Raw genomic sequence first — 19605 nt, 5'->3', positions numbered from 1 at the left:
AGCTCTGGCAAGCTGGTCACACACTCCAGGACCTTCAACCTAGACTGCAATCCAGATCCAACCAGGTTAAAGCAAGAGCAATTACCCCTCAGACCCTGGTCGCTTGGTCCCCCTACAGTCTGCAGGCCAGGAGCTGAAGCTGCAACGTGGTGCCAGCTGCACCAAGGTGGCTCAGGGGCTTCTCATCCTGGGTGCAAAAGCCAATGCTCTTCTAACTACTGGTCCCAAAGTCCACACTGCACTGACCTCTCACTTTGTCCTTCACATCTATGTGTTGACAAATCTGGAAATGGCCACAGCTGCTGGTGATCTGGAGTCCCTCCAGCCCGTGGTTGGTCAGGCCCACCCTGGGGCTAAAACCTCTGGCTCGGGGGCCTGGGCTTGGCTCCCAGAGTGCTGTACTGGCTTATTCCTGCTGGCCTTCCTGGCTGTCCTCAGCAGGAGGTTAGCTTCTCTGTGTCATTTTGTGGGTTCTGTAGCTCCAAAGTTTGTTCAGAGTCCCCTTTTACATGAATTGGGGAAGGTGGAAGCTGGAGCCATGCGGAGGTCCTGTTTCTACTCTGCTATCTTGACTCCATCCTCCCCATGACTTTCTTTTATATCTATTTAGTCAAGTTCAACTGCTCTTAAGATCATAGGATTTAGAGCTGAAAGGGGCCACATAGGTGATCTATTTATTCTACTTCAAATTCCATTTCCACTTTCTTAAATGGTGTATTATTGGGTAAGGGGGTAGAGTTCAAATAAATGATTCCTGTATTGTTTCTATTGATATTACATCTCCACAGGAATGCTAGATAGGTCTTTTTTTAAAATAAGCTTTTACAAAGGAATTTTTTATGTTGTGGATCTAGTAAGAACATATCCCTCTCAATGCCTTGGGGGGCATATTCTCTCCTAGACCACCTCAGTTTCTGGGGAAATGGTCTCAGACTCAACATACTTACTATATACCTTTCATCATACCAGGTTCACTTATAAATGTTGCATGGTCAGTAGATTAATGGATGAGTCCAGATCTCTGCTACTGCTGGACTGGTCCAGGCAGGTCACTTTGTACTTTACTCCTCAGTCTGGTTTCTGGCAAAATCTGGCCTGGAGTTTGCTCCTGGATCTTTGGTAGCCTGCTCTCTTAAATGATTTCAAGACCATGGACATCACTAATCTCCTTCACTTAAAATAGGAAAGAATGCAAAGGTGCAAAGATCAAAGGCCCATACTTACAGGGCACATGTTGGTCTGTGATGAGAAGGGCCCAAACCTCTTCTCTTAGAGCACTTTCTCAACAGAATACATCCAGGCACAAGAAAGACCCATCAAGCAAGCCAAGGGCCGGACCTTGGTTCTAGACAAATCCTTTCTATTTAAAGTCTATTTGTTGTCTTCCTTCTGGTTCTGTTTACAATTTTTTTTCAGGATAATCTAGATTAACTGGGTCTTGCCAAATTCATTGTCTTTTCAGTTGCTTTTTTTTTTGAGGAAATATTATTTTTAGCATCCTACCTTGTGATGTTTTTATAAACGAGCTTGGACTCTAAATGGGTGTTACTCTTTTCTTTAAAAAAAAAATCATTGTTGTCAGCATGTACATGGTTCAAATTCAGTTGATTTCACTCTGAATCACTTTTTAGAGGTCTTTCTTGTTTGGAGAGTCACTGTAGGCTTTGTATTCATCCTTTCTTATAGCATCACAATAGTCTATTATATTAATATACCATGAGTTAGTTGTACAGTTATTCTTCTATTTTTTTTCGGAGGGCAATTGAGGTTAAGTGACTTGCCCACAGTCACATGGTTAGGTTTTTTTTGTGTTAAGTGTCTGAGTCTGGATTTGAACCCAGGTCCTCCTGACTCCAGGGCTGGTGCTCTATTCACTGCACCACCTAGCCTCCCCTAGTTATTCTTCTATTGTTGGACATATAGGTTATTTCCAATTTTGTTTTTTGCTATTAAAATAAATCAGCTATGAACTTTTCTTTGTCAAAATAGGTCCTTTTTCTTTCTTGTCATGGTATTTTTGGTATGCTAGCAGTAGAATTGTTGGATTAAAAGGTATAATCAGTTCTGCAATCATTATTACAAATTGCCACAGGGCTCTCCAAAATGTATGTATAAATCTTCAGGTTTTCCAACAATGTATTAGCATACCTGCTTCCCCACAGCCTCACCTATGTTGGATTTTTAGAAATTTATGGTTATCTTTATCATTTTCATAGGTATGAGGTGTTATCTTTAGACTGTTTTGAATTGCATTAAAAATTATTAAGGAATTTGGATCTTGGTAATTTGCATTTACAACTTTATAAATTGTTTATCCATGACTTTTGGCCATTGCTTTATTGTTGGAGTATTACATAATAGAGAGTATATCTTTTTATTACAATTCAGAGCAGAGAAAGAATGTTTTATGATTTAGACAATGAGTCAGTAGAAGGGAGGATAAACAGGAGTGGTTTGTAAAACCTACTCAGTCAGTCAACAAGCATTTATTAAGTCCATATCATGTGCTAGAACTGTGCTAAGCCATAGAAATGCAAATAAAGGGCAAAAACTTGGTCCTTGCTTCTGAGGAACTAATTTTCTAATGGTAGAGACACCTACTAATGCAAATAATTATGTCTCTATGAGGACCATGCAATGTGAATGGAAGGTAGTCTCAGAAGGAAGGCCCTACCAGTTGGTAGTCACACACCCAGTGTGTTTCAGAGGCAGGGCTGGATCCCATGACTTGCCAACTCTGATGTCAGCTCTCTATGACTACATGGTGTAATAATATAAGAATAATAGTTTAATTATTACAAGCTTCAGTTTCCTTATCTCTAAAATGGGTTAACCATATGGTCTTTTGATGTGAGGAAAGCAGCTTATTATTACAGACTTCAAAGACAAAAGGATAAACACAGATTTTTTTTATTGGACACTGGCAATTGTTCAAACCTTGAAACAAATGCTTGCTAAAAGTAAACCTAGAATGTATGGAACAATGGTGCCTCCAACTGGTTGAAGGGAAGAATAAGACAAGCTCCTCTTCCACTTTGATGCTATGGAGAAAGTAACAGTGTTATGCTTATGGATCAAAGAGTTAAATGCTTATTGAGATGTGGCACAAGACTTATTTACATGAATTAATAAGAAACCAAGGCAGTGGATCGAAAATCACTAAACTGTGTTATGACAAGTTGAAAAAAAGTTATTCAGAGAAATTTTTGTTTTTTTGTTTTTGCTTTCTGGCAGGGGGAAGGTAGGGCAATTGGGGTTAAATGATTTGCCCAAGGTCACACAGCTAGTTTTGTGTTAAGTGTTTGAGGCTGGATTTGAACTCAGGTCCTCCTGACTCCAGGGCCAGTGCTCTATTCACTGTGCCACCTAGCCACCCTCAGAGAACTTGTTAAGTGCTATGGATTGTACTAACTGGTTAGTTTTGGTGCCCTGGAAACTGAGTCCCAAACCCTATAGATTTAGCCAAGCTGAAAGATCCTATTATGATTTTTGATTCATCAAATAAGAGTAATAGCCAACACTTACATGATGATTAGTCAGCTTGTGAGGAACTTATGTAAGCAGCACCAACCCATGAGGAGTGAAATATGCTGTATAGTCACTGTAAATGCTATAATATGTTCCTGCATCTGTCAGCTTTACCTTTGACTACTGAGAGATCTTGGATCCAATTTATTGGTATTTTTGCTAGCCATACTAATAAATTGACCATGCCCAGAACTTTTTGCCTTAACTTCTCTTTATTGCAGATTTTTATCATGACAGAAATTTAAATATCTTATTATTATGGAAATAGTTTTGATCTTGTGAACTCTTTGAATTGGAAGGTCTTAGAGATCCAAGTTCCTTTTGAGAACCTCTGTTTTAGTCCAGCCCATTCTTGAGAAAGAACTACGACTGTGGCATACCAATCAATCACTTGATCAATCAACATTTCCTACAATGTGCCAGATACGGTGCTAAGGGCTAGGGATACAAAAAAATACAAAAAGCTCTTCTCCTAGAAGAGCTCACAATATAATGGGGGAGATCATGTAAAACAAATATATACAAACAAGCTATAAGTAGTATAAGATAAATAGAAAATTATCAATAGAGGGCAGGCACTAGAATTAAGAGATCTGTTTCCTTAATTCTTTATCTATTTCCTTTCTGTGCTGGTGGTTTACAGTATATTCCAATGACAAAATCATTTCCATTTTTGCCTCCACTGATCTGTTCACCCAGATGCTGACCAGCATGCTTCTCCCTTCTGGTTCTAGATTGCCCATTAGACTGTAAGCTCTTTGCGGGGCAGGGACTATCCTTTTTTTATTTGTATTTGTATCCCCAGGGCTTAGCATAGTTCATGGAACATAGTAGGTTCTTAATAAATGTTATTGGTTGACTGACAAACATGGATAAGTTAGAGGTTGTCCAGAATAGGGCAATCAGAATGGGAAGGATCTTAAGTGCATGCCATTCTGAGATCAGTTGAAGGAAACGGGAACATTTTATGTGGAGATAGATAACTCAGAAAGAACATGATCGGTATCTTCATGTAACTAAAAGGTTTCAAGTATTTCAAAGACTATTATGTGAAGGTGGGGTTAGATTTGTTCTGCAAAGGGTAGAAGTTGCAAAGTGGCAAATATAGGCTTGATATAAAAGGAACCCCACCTTTCCAACAATTAGAGAAGTAGCAAAGTAGAATGGACCACCTTGAGATTCAGTTGTTTCTCTTTGCTACAGGTCTTTAAGCAAAGGCTAGAGAGTCTTTTTTTGATAATGAATTAGACTAGAAGAACACTAGGGTTCTTCCAATTTTGAAAATCTATAAAATTGTGAAAGTTGGGCAGAAGACCTCAGACTTGATGTTTCAGGCTAGTAAGAATCCTTGGAGATTCTTTAGCAGGAAGGGCCATGATGGAAAAGATGATTTAAAAAAGTGAGTCTGGCAGTAAAAGAAAGAAATGGGAGAGAAGAAAGACAGCACAGTACAATGGAGAGGGGTGGATCTGGAATCAAAGGGCCTGGATTTGAATCCCAGCTTTGATAGTGACTACCTGTGTGTCACTGGGCAAGTTAGATAACTTCTTCTTAGTTTTGTAATCTTTAAAATGGGGAGTGGGGGTAGGGCTAGACAACTCCCAAAGTCCTTTCTAGCACTAAATACATGATCTTATGATCTTCTTGAGTTATCTTCCCTTTTTGAGTCTCAGGCCATGAGATCATAACTCTCATTTATCTGAACTTTTGTAAATCTGCTATTTCTACAATTATTAATTTACCTATTACTTTAAACAATGTACAATGTTCTACACAATGATTTTGGAACCTCACAACAACCTTATGAAGTATATACAAATATCTCCATTTTATAGATAAGTAAACTTAGACTCATTGGGATTAAGTAATTTGCCCATTGTCATACTTCTACCAAATATCAGAAGATGTATCTGAACCCAGGTCTTCCTGACTCCAAGTAAACCACTCCATCTACCATGCCAGCCTAGTCATCAATTCATGACAAGACTATGTCCATCTTTGTCCTCCATAGCAGTCACCAACTCTAGAATAATGATGACTTTCTCCCAAGGTTTTTCTTCTCCTTCACCAACTAGGTCTTCCATTTGGGTCAGACTGATATGTACAGAGTTGCAGATCTCTTCATCACTTTATCTTCTAAAAGATTAATTTATCAGCAAGACAGATCAATAATATTATTTTAAAGTTACAAATAAAGAACATTTCAGATGCTACAATTTAAGTGGAAAGCCTAGGAGAAGATGATTGTGCATCATCTATTAAATCTTCAGCTCTACCTGATCTCATCTTTACAGAACAAGAAGCCCTTCCCAGCATAGGCTGGTGACTTCTAATCCCATCACCATGCTGCTAACTCTAGCTTGGGTACCACCTCCCTCAGCCTCTGATTAGAGGGCTGGAGGGTAGAGTACCAAAATCCTGAAAAGACAATAGACTTCTCTCTTGTTCCTTGTGCCTAGAATTTTCTCTCTCCCAAACTTTCAACTCTTGGGATCCCTTCTTTTAGACTCAGTCAAGTACCACCTTTCTCTAGAAAGTCTTTTCTTTTTTTCTCTTTAAAGCCTTTTCTTTTTTTATTTTAAAAATTTATTAATTTATTAATTTTTAATTTTCAACATTAACTTCCATAAGCTTTAAATTTTCTCCCCCATTCTCCCTCCTCCTGCCTGAGGATGGCATGCAATATGATATGGCTCTACACATACATTCCTATTAAACACATTTTCACATTAGTTTTAAAACCTTTTCTAATTATGCTAGTCAATCTAGACACTACAGTTAAGTCTTTCAAATTTAGGGAAAAAGAAAGAGGCAAAGGTGAAAATCATACTTTTCTCATATTTTCTGCATCCATAGCAGTAACCTCCAGCTGAATTTTCTCTTCTTCAAGTTTAGCCACTTTTTGCAATAAAATTGCTTTATCATTCTGTAGTGTTCAGCATTCATCCTGAGTATTTGTTGCCTGTCCTTTAACATTTTCAAGGTAATCTTGCAAGCCACTGATAATACTTTCTAAATCCTTCTTCAGGGCTTCATTGGCTGCTATCTGACCTTCAGTGAGTTGTTGCTCCAGGTCCTTAATATCATCAGTTTCTTTAGCAATCCAACAAAGTATCTCATCTAATCAACATTCAAGCTGTTAATACTGTTTGTTCATAATATCAAGCTGCTCTTCCTTGCTTTTCTTATGAGCCTCCACATGAATCTTCTCATGCTTCTCTTGCTTCTTGTATTTGAATGTCAAATTTTCTATTCAGCTCTGGTTTTTTTTCATCAAAAATGCTTGAAAGTCCTCCATTTCATTGAATGACTATATTTTCCCCTGAAACATGATACTCAGTTTTGTTGGGTAGGTGATTCTTGGGTTTAATCCCAGTTCCTTTGACCTCTGGAATATCATATTCCAAGCCCTTCAATCCCTTAATTTAGAAGCTGCTAGATCCTGTTATCCTTCTTGTGTTTCCACAATATTCTAATTGTTTCTTCCTGGATGCTTGTAATATTTTCTCTTTGATCTGGGAACTCCGGAACCTGGCTATAATATTCCTAGGAGTTTTCTTTTTGGGATCTTTTAAAGAGGTGATCAGTGAATTCTTTCAGTTTCTATTTTGCCCTCTGGTTCTAAAACATCAGGGCAATTTTCTTGAATTTCTTGAAGGATGATTTAAAGGTTCTTTTTTTGATCATGGCCTTCAGGTAGTCCAATAATTTTTAAATTATCTCTCCTGGATATATTTTCCAAGTCAGTGGTTTTTCCAATGAGATATTTCACATTGCCTTCTGTCTTTTCATTTGAATCTGTTTAATAGTATCTTGATTTCTCATAAAGTCACTAGCTTCCATTTGCTCCAATCTAATTCTGAAGGAATTATTCTCTTCAGTAAACTTTTGAAATTTCTTTGGTCTTCTGGCAAATTCAGATTTTTAAAGCATTCTTCTCCTCATTGGCTTTCTGGGGCTCTTTTGCCATTTGAGTTAATCTATTTTTAAGGTGTTATTTTCTTCAGTCAGGTTGTTGACTCTCTTTTCATGATTTTCTTGCATTATTCTCATTTCTCTTCTCAATTTTTCTTCCACTTCTCTTACTTGATTTTCACAATCCTTCTTAAGATCCTCCATGGCCTGTAACCAGTTCTCATTTTTCTTAGAAGTTTTTGGTGGAAGAGTTCTGACTTCATTGTCTTCCTCCTATTCCATGCTTTGATCCTTTTTGTCCCCAAAAAAGGAGTCTAAAGTTGGATTGCTGTGCTTGCTTTGCTTACTTTGCTTGCTCATGTTGCCACTCAATCACTTTACTTTTGAGCTCTTTGCCCCAGTAGAAAGAACTCTTCTTCCTGAGGGGAGAGCTTTGTCCCAAATCTCTGGGGTTTTAGCAGCTGCCAGAGCTATTCACTGCGTGCCATCTCTACAGCCCCCACATGCTCTTATTCACTGGTCACATACTTCAGTACCACCACCCAAGACCACAATGCAGACCCAGGCAGGTTAAAGCAAGAGTGATTACCCTCTGAATGGTCACTTGGCTCCCCCTACAATCTGCAGGCTGGGAGCTCTGAGGAGGTGGCTGCATAGCTGCCGTGCCTCTGCCACTTCTCACTCCAGGGTCAGAGGCAGGACTAAACCTCTCTCCCCCTCCCCCACCCCCAAGTTCCAACAGAGTTCTACACTGATCTTTTACTTTTTCTTTGGCATTTATGGGTTGATATTTCTGGAAACCACCACAGCTGCTGGTGATCCATTCTCCTGAGGTCCACTCCAGTCGCTGCTGAGAAATCAAGATACTATTAAACAGATCCAAATCACTACGGGGCTAAAACTGCAGACTCACATGGGGCTGGGCTTGGCTCCCAGTGAGCTGTGCTGGACCCTTCCTGCCAGCCTTCTGGGCTGCTTTCAGCAGGAGATTTGTTTCTCTCTGTCACTTTGTGGGTTTTGTACCTCTAAAATTTGTTTAGAGTCATATTTTATAGGTATTTGAGGTGGTTATGGGGGGAACTCATGGAGATTTCCTGCTTCTATGCCACTTTTCTAATCTTGCCAGATGCTATTGTTTTCCTCTCTAAGCTTACCTTCCATCTACTCTGTATTTATCTTGTGGTGTATGTGGGGTGTTCACTTTTGTCTTGCCACTGGAACAGACTCTGGAAGAGAGAGTGAGGCTGACAACTGTGCATCTCTGTCTCACTTAAATCCAGTTCATGGTCAAGAGAAGACCAACATTTATCTTGTATGTTCTGATTTATAGATATCTCCATCCCCTATTTCCTTGTTAGAATATAACCACTTTAAGGGTAGGGACTATGTTTACTTTTTCTTTGTATCCCCAGGCTTATCATAATGACTGGCACACAGTAAATGCTTAATAGATGCTTAGTTTATTGATTGATTCTTATCAGGTTAACAAATAGCTATTCTGTACACTTCTGCAGTGACTCACAATTTACTAGTACTCTTTTTTTTTTCTTTCTCTAACCTTACTGATCTATCATTTTACACCACTGTAATGTAATGCCAAGGAAAGGCAACTTCCCAAGGTTCAAAATACCAGCATAGGTGCTCTCCATTTTATTCAGTGACAAATTAAGAACAGAGAAGGTCAAAACATGACATCATTCAAAATACAGCATTTACTAAGTGTGATTAAATAATCTCCAAGTACTACCCCACCCCAGGGCCTTACATTCATCCAATCAATTACAAAGTCCCTGTTCTAAATACTACTCCACCCCTAGGCTGTACCTTCATTTAGTCCATCACAAAGCCCCTCTTCTCAAATGGAGATTAGTTTCCAAACATAAGTAAAGTACATTCATTTGTTCAACCATAGAACACAAAAAGGTCAAAAGTTCCCCACCCCTGGATCACAATTGAATCTACCCCAGAGTTACATCAAGTTTAAGCACAGAACTTAATACCCAAATGGAGGTTCATCATGACACGAGGCAAGTTCTCAGCAATCAGTTCCTGGGGAGACAAGGCTTAGCAAGGCCACAAGATACATTGCCAATCTCTTCACTGATTCATCCTCTGTCTGCAGAACAGTCCTAGAACCCCTGAAAACATTAGCAAAACCCTCTCCCAAGATTTCTGTAAACATACAACAAGAAAATCCTTTTTCAGGGCTTCTGAACCAACAGAAAGGTTCCCAGACCCCTGCAACAACAGCACTGTCCTTCACCAGTGGACAGCATTCACTGTCTGCAGGACAGTCTCAGTAGCTCTGAACCAACAGAAAGGTTCCCAGACCCCTGCAACAATAGCACTGTCCTTCACCAGTGGACAGCATTCACTCTCTGTCTGCAGGACAGTCTCAGGAGCTCTTAGCCAACAGCCAGGTTCCAAGGACTTCTTCAACAGGACTGTCTTTCACCAGTAGACAAATCTGGCAAAACAACATCAAAACAGACAGACAAAGTACCAGCAAAACAGCCATGTCTCCTCAGTTCTTGGCAGCTCCGGGGGCAGGTATCAAAAGTCCAGGGCGATTCAAAGTGGACTTCATCAATCTTCTCAGTCTCTCTCTGCCTCCACAAGGGTGCTGCTTCCAAAAAATTTTTCTGCCTCTCTCTTGTGTCTCTCTAAATCTACGTCACCAGCTCCTCCCAGTTCAGGACTTTCTTTTCACATCAACAAGTCCATCCCACAGGTGGGATTAACAAGCTCTGGGTTTTAACACAATCAGTTTGAACACCAAGCCAATACAGGGGGATCTATATATTCCATTACTATCACATTAGTTTATTGATTGATTCTTATCAGGTTAACAAATAGCTATTCTGTACACTTCTGCAGTGACTTATAATTCACTAGTACTCTTTTTTTTTCTTTCTCTAACCTCACTGATCTATCATTTTACACCACCTATAGATCTATTTCATTATTCCTTCAAGGATAAGTAGCTACTTTAACCAAGGACAGCAATTCATAACCTGGGGTGCCAGCAACTGTCATCGTAGTATGGACAATGAACAAAAGGTGAGCATGGTCAGGCAACAATGATGGTTTAATGGAGTAGTATAGTTGATTATGTATCTTTCTTTTTTATACATGGAAAGTTTCACAGTGAACTTAGGATCACTAGCTTCTCACGAATACACTCAGCTAAACATAGATATCAGCAACGACCTTGACTAACAAGCTGCTTCCTGCATGTCCAGATTGCTTGTAGCAGACACAGCAATATTTCTTGATACTTATTACCACATATTCTTTTCTTTTTTAAGGCAATTGGGGTTAAGTACCTTGCTCAAGGTTACACAGCCAGTTATTTCTGGGTGTGGTGCTAAGTATCAGAGCCTGGATTCGATCCCAGGTCATCCCGACTCGGGGGCCGGTGCTCTTACTCACTGAGCCACCTGGCTGCCCCTAAATAATTGGGGTTAAATAACTTGCTCGAGGTTACACGGCCAGGTGTTTCTGGGTGGGTACTAAGTATCTGAGCCCAGATTCGATCCCAGGTCATCCCGACTCTGGGGCCAGTGATCTTACTCACTGTGCTACCTGGCCACCCCCCAAATATTCTTTAGAGGAAAAGATATGGCACACCTGTCCAGAGGGGACTTTGCACCCTCTCAGATTCAAACAAGTCAACAAGTCCGAACTCAGACATAGCTCAATGAGTCCTTGAACTTGGAGCAAGTCAACAAGTCTTTGGACTTGGACATATGCTCAAGAATCTGTTAGACTTGGCCCTCCATATCTCACCCTTTTTGTTTTGTAAATTTAGCTCACATATTTGAGTAGATAATGGTTTCAAAAGCTATGACATCAGCTTGGTCTCTGCAGGAAGGCAAGTGCAAAGAAATAATACGATAATCAATAAAGGTAAAATAATAGACATCAAATTAAAAGGAGACAACTTTAACAATGCTAATAATAGTGTTGGTGATTTTCCCTGGATGAATTCTAGAGCTATGACTATTTTGTACGTTTTCTGATATAATTTTGAAATATTTGAATCATGCCAAGCACCAAGAAGTTGGGCATGTATTTTGTCCCAGGAAACATTAGGGTCAGAGCTATTACATGGTAAAGGAGTTACACAAATATATGTATATCTATAATCACATCTAAGTAACAGCCAAGTTTTTAATGTTTTTTACTCATCACCTAAATACAATACTGATTGTTCTAATAAATTTACTCTATACACAAGCTCTTTATCAATAGCTTCCTGTGTTTTTAATGCTAATGATTCATTCTTTGCTAAATGATCAAGCTGCTAAAGTTAGCAGTTTGAATTTCTCCTTGTAATGATAAGGAAGGTATTGCGGTAGATGCAAGTAAAGAAGCATCAGCTATTATGTTAGCAATAAGAAGGCCAATAAATATTTTTTTGCCTCTTCAGAGAATCTGCTATACCATGCATGAGATAATTTTGTGGGAAAAACAGCAAAGGAGGGTTGCTCAACCATTAATACAATAACATCAGTAGAATTTATACATTATTTAAGAGTATAGTTAAAGCAGATTATATTCCAGTAAAATGTGGTATTGTCTTGTATCATTTGTAAATGATTTACATTGGTAGAAGTAAGGAAGGCTTGAGGGGGACAAATACATGTAGTTATATATGAAACAATTGAAGTGGTAGGGGTATGCGACTCAGGACCTAAATCAGGATATAACCAGTTCAGTCTGCATTGAAATCAGGGTGATCATAGCAAGAAACACAAATCCTGGGGTTACAGGTTTCTGTTTGCTTTTTACCCATTCTTTGGCTTGATATAATAAATGCTCAATCTGCCCTGATGTGGGTGCAGCGCTTTGTGTGGTGGATACATTAGGAGACCTCTTCTTCTTTGGTTTCATGTTTTGTCTCTGTGATCTTTTCCTCTTCAACCAGAGCATCTTCATCTACTGGGTGAGTTGGATTACACACCCTGATGTTCCTTTCTGGCACCCACACTGGTCATTCTGCAGCTTCTGGTAAAACACAAACATAGCCTTGCCCCCACACTAGTAAAGGGTCAGGCCCTTCTCATTTCTTTGTTTGGGGATCTCTCCACATTACCTGCATTTGGGGAGTATGCACCTTTTCAAATTGTTTTTCTGCTGGTCTACCAATCATCTTTAGTAATGTTTTTAAAATTTAGGGTGTATAAAGTGGTAGCTAGTTGCCTTTGTGGTGTATTGGTCCAAGTCCCCCCTTTTTGTTTTTTTGTAAATAGGTTTTTATATCTTTATTCCATTGTTCAACTATAGCTGGACTATTAACTATTGATTATAAGGGATGCCCATAAATAATTTTATTTGAAAATGATCACAGAAAGAATGAAATGATTTGCTAGTGTAGGGAAGCAAAACATTGTAATGCTTGATTAATTACATTTTTTACTACTTCTTCTGTTTGAAGGGAAGCAAAGGTAAAAGAAGAAATAGTATCTATTATAACATATATATATATATATATATATATATATATATATATATATATGTGTGTGTGTGTGTGTGTGTGTGTATATATATATGATAACTTGCCAAAGGGAGGATGAGTTATATCCATCTGCCAAATATGATTAGATTTAATTCCCTGTGGGTTAATGGTGATAACTGGAGGAGTAGTATAGATAACACATTGAGGGCAGTTTTTAATGATCTGTCTAGCTTGTTCCCTAGTAACATGGAATTGTTTATGTAGGGTATGTGCATTTTGATGAAAATAATAGTGAGATAATGTAGCCCTATGAATATTTGGGGAGAGGAGGGTGGGAAAAACTTGAACTTTTTGATCAATGGTCATGTTATTTTGGAAATAGGTCCAGGAAGTGAAGAATGAGCTCCTATATGGGTTATATAAATAGGTTGTGACATTCTTTCTTATGACAGTTTACAATTTTTAAAAAAGGTTAAAGAAGTCTGTATTTTTTGTGTTTCAGTTTGGCAGTTTCAATATGTTGACACACGTATACTGAATATTTGCTGTCTGACACTATATTAAGGTGAGAAGAAGAAAAATAATTTAACAATAATATGATAGCTAAAAGCTCTGCCTTTTGAGCAGAAGTATTAAGAACTTTATAATTTTTAGAATCAGTGTAGTAATCTGTATTTCTAGTTTTAAGATTTATAAATGATCACTAAACTTTTATGAAGAAAATTAGTTGAAAACTTTTAAAATGATAGCTCTATTTTTTACCTTAAAGCAAAAACAAACTTTTAAAATTGAGATTAATTAAAACTAAGTTCATGTAAAATGTCCTTAAGTAATGTAAATTGTGAAAATATCATAACAAACTAAATTCCTAGTTATTTGTAGAATTCCTAGATATCATAGTTTCTTAGTCAAAAAAGGCATTGTAATAGAATCTCACATTGGTAACAGTTAAGAGACTGATCATAGTACTTTTAAAAGCTACTGATTTTTCGAATCCCTTTAAACAATGGGAACATCTTAAGGTGAGTCTTAAGCAGTTTGTATAAATTTCTGCACGTTAGTTACAGTTATTTATATTCTCATAGAGCTGCAGTAAACAATAAATATTTACCAGGTCTCTCATACATAAGGAACTCCATTTAACATCTTTATTTCTTAAATTTAAACTTGTCCTGGTGTAAAAGCCAATAGTTAGAAATCCCTTCTACTTATTGTACATAGATTTGCAACTTCTCAGCAGGCCAAGTTCATTGTTTAGGAACTACATATCAAAAACAAGTTCCTTTCCCAGGGCTGATGACCTTGCCTATACAGATTGTTTTCAGGGGTACCTAACCCCTCCTTTCCATGAACAATTTTAGGCTTTACAAAACTTACAAGAAGATTCACAGGTCTTTTCTTCACATAATTACTAATAATTACTTTTCACAAGTATACTTTAGTAAATACTTGATTTATGAAATAACTACAGATAGCTTGTTTAACAATCTCACATATTTCATAAATGATTGCAAAACAATGTTAACTGAAACTTCCTTTTAATCAAAGACAAACTTGAAAGTTTAGGATTTCTTAAATTACAATACTTCAAAATATTATAGCACATAATCAGAATGCCCTATGCATCATTTTTCTTTACTCTGACAGTATAATTCTTAATTTAGCAGCATTTCCACTATAAGAGAAACTGCTTCTCTTATAACACCAATAATCATGTGCCTAAATTTAAACTTTGAAACCAAAATCAAGCAATTACCAATTTTGTGGCCTTAATTTAGTAATTTCCAAATTTTTACACAGCAAATCATTTACCTGATAACCATTGGCATAAAATTCACACATATAGAAAATTTCACATAAGGTTTATAAACATGAAACAATTAATTTTAGCTTACACAGGTTACACTCAAATAGCAGTTTTTGTTTTGTATAAATACAGATGGTTTCTAGGGGCCTTGGCAATTTCACGAAATAAGGGGAGAATTGACATGGATCCCAGGGAGGGGCTGATGATGGTGCCCCTGCCTGCCAACTCTCATACATTCAGGAGGAATGTTCTGAATGGGCAGAACCAATCCAAATAAAGTTTTCACCCAGTTTCCTCCTTTCTTTTTTTTTTTTTTTAATAAAGCAATTGGGGTTAAGTAACTTGCTCAAGGTGTACTGTAATGGCCATGGAAAGGCAACTTCCCAAGGTTCAAAATACCAGCTAGGTGCTCTCCATTTTATTCAGTGACAAACCAAGAACAGAGAAGATCAAAACATAACATCATTCAAAATACAGCATTTACTAAGTGTGATTAAATAATCTCCAAGCACTACCCCACCCCAGGACCTCCCAATCATTCAATCAATTACAAAGTCTCTGTTCTAAATACTTCTCCACCCCTAGGCTGTACCTTCATTTGGTCCATCACAAAGCACAAAAAGGTCAAAAGTTCCCCACCCCTGGATCACAACTGAATCTACCCCAGAGTTACATCAAGTTTAAGCACAGCACTTAATACCCAAATGGAGGTCTTTTCTTCATCTTGACACTAGGCAAGTTCTCAGCAATCTTAGTTCCTGGGGAGACAAGGCTTAGCAAGGCCACAAGATACATTGCCGGTCTCTTCATTAATTCATCCTCTGTCTGTAGAACAGTCCTAGAACCCCTGAAAACATTAACAAAACCCTCTCCTAGGATTTCTGTAAACATACAACAAGAAAATCCTTCTTCAGGGCTTCTGAACCAACAGAAAGGTTCCCAGACCCCTGCAACAACAGCATTGTCCTTCACCAGTGGACAGTATTCACTCTGTCTGCAGAACAGTCTCCAGACCCCTGCAACAACAGCACTGTCCTTCACCAGTGGACAGCATTCACTCTCTGTCTGCAGGACAGTCTCAGGGCTTCTCAACCCAAAGCCAGGTTCCAGGACTTCTTCAACAACAGGACTGTCTTTCACCAGTGGACAAATCTGGCAAAACAACATCAAAACAGACAGACAAAGTACCAGCAAAATAGCCATGTCTCCTCAGTCCTTGGCTGCTCAGTGGGCAGGTCTCAAAAGTCCAAGGCAATTCAAAGTGGCCCCCAGCAATTCTCTCAGTCTCTCTCTGCCTCCATGAGGTGCTGCTTCCAAAAAGTTCTTCTGCCTCTCTCTTGTGTCTCCAAATCTATGTCACCAGCTCCTCCCAGTTCAGGACTCTCTTTTCACATCAACAAGTCCATCCCACAGGTGGGATTCACAAGCTCTGGGTTTTAACACAATCAATTTGAAAACCAAGCCAATACAGGGGAATCTTTAAATGCCATTACTATCACACAAGGTTACACAGCCAGTTATTTTTGGGTGTGGTGCAAAGTATCTGAGCCCAGATTCGATCCCCAGGTCATCCCAACACTGGGGCCAGTGCTCTTACTTGCTGAGCCACATGGCTGCCCCTAGTTTCCTCCTTTCTACATACAGTAATCAATTAACAATATTAGGTTTTAGCATTAAAACAGTAACTCCAAATAACTTAGTTAACAATCTTGCAAATTTCATAAATGATAGCCAATTTTTTTTAGCTGTAATCTCCTCTTTTAACTACAGGTAAAGATGTAAATACCTGGTTTTCTAAATGGCAGATATAAACATTATAAGACAGGGTTAGCAGAACTGATAAAGTGACAAGACTGTTTTTACACAATATTTTTCCCATCTTTTAGTTTCAACAAAATTCATATTAAAAATTGCTGCATCTAACACCATTTCTGGCTCACAATGATCACTCAATTTTTACAATGTAAGAGAATTTTACTACAATTTAGGAATACCATAGTAACACAATAATATTAATTGAATTTACAAATCATCACATACAAAAATTATTGAAAGAAAATTGGGCTTATCAAGTGCAGAGGTTTTTATCCACTCCTTACAGCTGCAAAGCCTGGTTGTGGACTCAGGGGTTTGAAAGGAGAGGTTCATTTGCTTGCCTAGAGGTGTGGGCATCAGGGTGCCCAGAGGCCCAGGGCTGTTGCCAGCAGGGCTCTTGATGTAGCTACTATGCCACCTCCCTTTTGCCAGATGGAGGAGGGGTAACTCAAATTCCCTATTATTCTTCAACACTCTCCTTAATTTGAGTTGGGAAGAGAGGCTTTAACAGAATCTGCTCAAATGTCTTTAGCTATTCTAACTTTTAGTCTATTAAACTTCATTTCTATGTTTACTCCTCAAAAAATTCTTTGAAAGTGAGAGCTTTGAACCTGCCAGTCAAAGTAAGTGGGACTCTGGAAAAATATTCAGTGGTGCCTTGTCCCCTTTTCCCTGTACTGGAGAGCTCAAAACTTCACCTCTGAGGTTCTCTTTTTCAGATCTATGTATTTTCCCAATTTGCCCTAGTGTCAAATAGTATAATAAATTCTGACTTATCATCAGATCAGGAGTGACACTTTTCACATTTCCAAGAATAACTAGAATAAATTAAATTACCTTTCAATTGCGATGATATACAAAGCTTTTTTTCTTTTAAATGAGGCAGGAAATGGTTAAATTCTAGTCAGTCTGCCTCTCTTTTGATCTGAGGGGAAAAGTTTCCTCCATTTTTTGTTTTCTATCTCTTTCTCTACACTCAGAACTTGGCAAGAGTTGGAATGGAGAGAAAGAGATTTTCAAAACTTTTAAAAATCTCAAAACTTCTGTTCACACTGTTTGGGCAAGTAATTTATACCTTATTTCTAATGCTATCCTGATACTTCTTCTACACTCTTTGATTTGTCATTACCATCATATAACCTAAACAATAAAATATTTCTCTCTCTCTCTCTCTCTCTCTCTCTCTCTCTCTCTCTCTCTCTCCCCAGCTGCTTATATTCTAGAGGGAAAGAAGGGAGAGGGGGAGAGAAAGAGATAACAGAATTCCAAGGAAAATTTAGTTGCATTATAAATCTTATAGGGTGACTAGTTACACTCACATTCATTCACACAAAAACACAAAAACAAAACAGATAGATACAGAAAATGACAGGAAGAGTGCACTCACAGAAAATTGTCAGAGATTCCCTGCAAAAATCAGACATTTGCTTGGCAATACTAATGGAGGCCAGGTAAGCCTTACTTTATAATTTTCTTTTTATCTGTTTCTATATCTTTGGACTGTGTAGAGACTGCTGCATCACACTTAATTGTTTGAGCCGCCATTGGCACTTTCATTTCTGGTGTTAAATATATCTTTATAGATTCCATATAGAAAAGACAAAAATGGGAAAATGCTGGGGTCCCTCCTCTTTTAATCTTTCACTCATCTGTCTCCCTACTGTCTCCCATTTTACCAGATCCACTGTACCACCCTTTGGAAACCAAGGGCAACAAAGTTCCACACATATTAAAAACTCCTCCAATTGTTCCTTTGTAATAGCAAACCTCCCCTCTTTCACTACTTTCCTTAGCACTTGAAGATATTGTTCCTGATCTTTGAACTGTACCCCATACATCTCACCCATGGTGGTAGAAAGTTTGAAGATCCCCAAGTTATCCTAGTTAAGGAAAAATCTGATCTTCCCTATCTCCCTTCCTTTTCTTTGTCAGAGCGCTCCTTTGATTGTGGGGTAGAGGTCGTCTCATCTTCTTTCTCCTCAGTGTCCCTGTTTGGGCGCCAATTGCTAGCAACTGACATTGTAGGATGGATGGAGAACAAAAGAATCTGGCTAGGCGAGCATGATGAGGCAACAATGATGGTTTAATGGAGCAGTATATTTGATTATATATCTTGTTTATACATGGAAAGTTTCACAGTGAACTTAGAATCACTAGTTTCTCACAAATACACTCAGCTGAACATAGATATCAGCAATGACCTTGGCTAACAAGCTGCTTCCTGCATGTCCAGACTGTTTGTAGCAGACACAGAAAGATTTCCTGATATTGATTGCCAAATGTTCTTTAGAGGAAAAGATATGGCACACCTGTCCAGAGGGGACTTCGCACCCTCTCAGATTTGAACAAGTCAACAAATCCAAACTCGGACATAGCTCAATGAGTCCTTGAACTCGGAGCAAGTCAGCAAGTCTTTGGATTTGGACATCTGCTCAAGAATCTGTTAGACTTGGCCCTCCACACTGGGGTTGTTAGATTTATTAAAAAATTGATAACTATTTCAATATAATTAGATTCCTTTGTAATGTAATGTATTTTATTTTATACATTTGTGATGGTAATGGAACATAAAGATCCCCCTGTATTGGCTTGATTTTCAAATTGATTGTGTTAAAACCCAGAGCTTGTTAATCCCACCTGTGGGATGGACTTGATGTGAAAAGAAAGTCCTGAACTGGGAGGAGCTGGTGACATAGATTTGGAGACACAAGGGAGAGGCAGAAGAACTTTTTGGAAGTAGCACCTCGTGGAGGCAGAGAGAGACTGAGAGAATTGCTGGGGGCCACTTTGAATTGCCCTGGACTTTTGAGACCTGCCCCCTGAGCTGCCAAGGACTGAAGAGACATGGCTGTTTTGCTGGTACTTTGTCTGTCTGTTTTGATGTTGTTTTGCCAGATTTGTCCACTGGTGAAAGACAGTCCTGTTGTTGAAGAAGTACTGGAACCTGGCTTTTGGTTAAGAAGCCCTGAGACTGTCCTGCAGACAGAGAGTGAATACTGTCCACTGGTGAAGGACAGTGCTGTTGTTGCAGGGGTCTGGAGACTGTCCTGCAGACAGAGTGAATACTGTCCACTGGTGA

The 19605-nt window shown here is 38.6% G+C and overlaps 1 long non-coding RNA gene across 4 annotated transcripts in view; it reads left to right on the top strand.

The window, feature by feature from the left end:
* The window catches only part of LOC138155573 (uncharacterized), a 48630-nt gene that overhangs the window by 6106 nt on the left and 22919 nt on the right, over positions 1 to 19605 (top strand). The window lies entirely within an intron of this gene.

The sequence above is a fragment of the Petaurus breviceps genome, unplaced genomic scaffold, assembly GCF_028583685.1.
Source record: "Petaurus breviceps papuanus isolate PSGF00001 unplaced genomic scaffold, PetGlider_PUasm1.0 91133, whole genome shotgun sequence".
Lineage (NCBI taxonomy): Eukaryota > Metazoa > Chordata > Mammalia > Diprotodontia > Petauridae > Petaurus > Petaurus breviceps.
This window is presented reverse-complemented; position numbering and strand designations above follow the sequence as displayed.